This window comes from Anguilla anguilla, chromosome 8 (genome assembly GCF_013347855.1).
Source record: "Anguilla anguilla isolate fAngAng1 chromosome 8, fAngAng1.pri, whole genome shotgun sequence".
NCBI lineage: Eukaryota > Metazoa > Chordata > Actinopteri > Anguilliformes > Anguillidae > Anguilla > Anguilla anguilla.
In genome coordinates, this window is record NC_049208.1 from 52,662,487 (window position 1) to 52,666,180 (window position 3,694).

Sequence of the window (3,694 nt, forward strand, 5' to 3'; positions counted from 1 at the left end):
AAGCCATTCTATCATAGTGCATCACCAATATGAAATGCCACACTTCTCTTAAAACGTGGTGTAATTACTGGGGTTTTCGAAAACTTAAAATGAAAAATTTAAGACGTGAACAATGAAAGCCACACGCCCACACTTACCTTGCTGCTTTTGCAGGCTCCAAAATAAAATGCTTAATCCTCCTGCCAATTCGTATTGTTGACCGACTTTAACTTTCGCTTTACAGGGGAATTCCAATTTCTACTTCTAAGGGCTTGCGGCATTTAAAATAAGAAAATACTTTTTAAAAAAAGAAAATATGACGTATATTTTATCAAAAGAGATTTTCGAGGACGATCGTTTTAAATCTAAGATAATTTGACAAGAAATTAAAACTGCCCGGAACGATTCGTTAACACTACTGTCATTACTTGCTTTCGAAATCGTACTGTTCCACTAGGCGGCGCCAAAATGATAGAGGGGTCAACTACAAAACAGGGAACGTATTTGTGCGGCAACAAACGTTGATATAATATGGAAACTAATATTATTAATCTGGTTAGTTGCAATGCAAGATTAACAATTAAACAGACAGCACTCGCTCTATTATCTGTGGCCCATACAGTCACTACAGGTTGTATTACACTACAGGTGCGCCATCGACACTGGGCCTAAGCAAGGTCTGTAGACACTGCAGTGGCCACACATGAGACAACTCTGATATTTCCATGGCCGTGACAACATGAACACAACATTTTTTTTTCAGCAGTGCCGCCGCGCTGTCTCGAATTGTGTCTTGTCGCCGCGCTGTCTTGAACTGCTAACTTTGTTAGCTAGCTAGTAGCCAGCGGTGTAGACAGGTTGAACTTCTAGCATAGGCAGGGCTCTGTTCATTCTCTTACCAGGACAAAATCCCCGTCCCTTCATCTCTTCTCCCCTACAGAGAACAACAAATTTATAACTTTGCTGGGGACTGCTAACACGGGTCTGCGGTGACTGTGTGCGTGTATATGTGTTAGCCTGAAGAGTTCGTGGTGATCACCGACATCAGTCGCAGCCGTAGTGACACGCTGCTAAAACCACGTAGCCTAACATAATTCTGAAGATTGTGGAAAAGGGCTACAGATATTCCCACATACTATCTATAAAACAGTGCATGAATAATGTGCTGTGCAAATTTGTTCAAACAAAATAGATGCCTTGTGAATGTAACTATTGCTTATTAATGATAGGTAGGCGTACACTGCACATTTGCAGACAGGTAATAGTCACGGTTCTTGACATAGCTAAATAGTATTCTGTATTGCTTCTCAACGAGCCTGTGGAAATATCATACTCGGCGAAGAGATTCAACCCTTCTGGCTTACTGTCCTTCAGGGGATACACGTCTCTGCAGTTCATGACAAACAATAGAGTGAAAAGAAAAATGAACACAGTGTATTACAAAAACACAGCACACCAAGGGTCATCAAGGTGTCAGCAGTACAGTAAAGTTAGAAAGTTAGGCTGATGATAACGGTGGATCATTGACTGCGTATGTGTGTGATGCATTCCAATTGGCTATATTAAAACTATTCAATTTGGTTCTGAGAGTAGGTTATTTTCCTGACAACTGGAACCGTGGACTTATAACCCCAATCTATAAAAGCGGAGACAAATTTGACCCTGATAATTACCGAGACATCTGTGTGAACAGTAATCTAGGGAAGGTTTTCTGCAGTATTATGAATGGCAGACTTCTGAACTTCCTTACCAAGTACAATGTCTTGACTGCCTGTTTTATTGACTTGCAAAAAGCTTTTGATTCTATTTGGCATGCAGGACTATTCTACAAAGTTATTAAGACTGGTGTAGGGGGTAAAACATAAGATATTATTAAATCAATGTATTCTGGCAATATGTGCTGTGTAAAAATTGGCAAAAAAAAACAGAATTCTTTATCCAAGGGCGAGGTGTTCATCGGGGCTGTAACCTCAGCCCCGCACTCTTCAATATCTACATTAATGAATTGGCTACTATACTAGAAAAGTCCTCTGTCCCCGGTATAAGTCTCCACAATCAGGAAGTGAAATGCCTACTCTTTGCAGATGACCTGGTTCTGCTGTCCCCCACAGCAGATGGCCTACAGCAGAGCCTGGATCTGCTAGAGCATTACTGTCAGGCCTGGGCCCTGACAGTAAACCCCAAAAAGACCAAAATAATGATATTCCAAAAAAGATCCAGATCTCAGGACGTTCTACCAAAGTTCTCAATTGGTACAAAACATGTAGAGTACTGCACACACTACACCTATCTAGGATTAAAAGTTCAACTGGACATTTTAATGAAGCAGTTGATGAGCTGAGAGGGAAAGCATGCCGGGCTTTCTTTGCCATAAAAATATACAAACATATACAAATATGCAAATATGTATATAAATATACAAACATAAATACCAATTCAAATTTGGTTAACATAAATTGAGTGTGTTATTGAACCAATTGCACTCTATGGCAGTGAGGTGTGGGGTCCACTTACAAAACAAGACTTTACTAAATGGGATAAACACCCCATCGAGACCCTGCATACAGTTCTGTAAGATTCTCCTACATGTGCAGAGGAAAACTACAAAGAATGCGTGCAGGGCAGAATTAGGCCAATACCCACTAATACTAAAAATACAAAAAAGAACAATTAACTTTTGAACACACCTAAAACGAAGTGGCCCCCTCTCGTATCATTACCAAGCCCTGCAGTGCCAAGAGATGAGGAGTAATAGGAACCCCCTTACCCAGCTGGTCCTGAGGCTGAGTCCACAAACCTGATCTATTAACACACCTCAGGAACAGAACACATCACTAATTATACTCAATCATACAGTACACATTTGGAGCTTGTGTATTGCAAAAGTGTATTTAAATTGACTAAATACTCCATTGTGAGCTTTGCGAAAGCACCTAAGACACGGTGTAAAATACTCCACAGATTCTCACAATTTACAGCACTACTGCAAATAATATGAAGTATAAGACCACCAGTAAACAATAGAGTGTCGAGAAGTGCAAACAGTGATTTAAAGATGTAACCTTACAGGAATGGTTTACCAAAATCTTACTATTTGTACCATGTACCATTTTACCACTGTTTAGCTTTATGATAAGTTCTACTGCCACTAATCAGCATGGACCTTAAATGGCCGTCTTCATTTCATCTGCAGTAAAAGTAACTGATCCTAATTGCAGATCAGTGTTTTTAATGTCAAGATTAACCAGTTTTTTTGCCACGGATTTAAGTGTAGATAATTTGATATTATTTGAGTATTTTTACTATTAGCACAACATTTGATTATTTTTGTTGGCAACCATTACAATAATTTCTGATATCATACACTTCAATAAAAAGACTATTTAGAATCATAATTTTAATATCTGTGGACTGTATATAATTTCCCCCACCATTTCTATATATTTCAGTCCATGCAACTTCATGCCTATCTAAAAACATTACATAACATTACAGGCATTTACCAGGCGCTCTTATCCAGAGTGACTTGCACAACTTTTTGTTACATAGCATTTACACTGCATCCATTTACACAGCTGCATATATACTGAAGCAATGCAGGTTAAGTAACATGACCACAGAATCATTCAGGTCTGATGGGTGTAAGATTAGGAAATGTCCTCATACCAGTTCAGTTAGATGATTGTCTAATAATGATAATGATCATACATATTTT

At 38.9% G+C, this 3,694-nt stretch overlaps 1 protein-coding gene across 2 annotated transcripts in view; it reads right to left on the reverse strand.

Annotated features, from left to right (window-relative positions):
• tap2a (transporter associated with antigen processing, subunit type a) overlaps positions 1 to 411 on the reverse strand; it is a 10,060-nt gene extending 9,649 nt beyond the window's left edge. For both annotated transcript variants that reach the window (XM_035428227.1, XM_035428228.1), the window contains exon 1: positions 138 to 411. The gene's annotated coding sequence lies outside the window, so the exon portion shown is untranslated. The remainder of the gene's footprint in view (positions 1 to 137) is intronic.
• Positions 412 to 3,694: the final 3,283 nt, after the last annotated feature.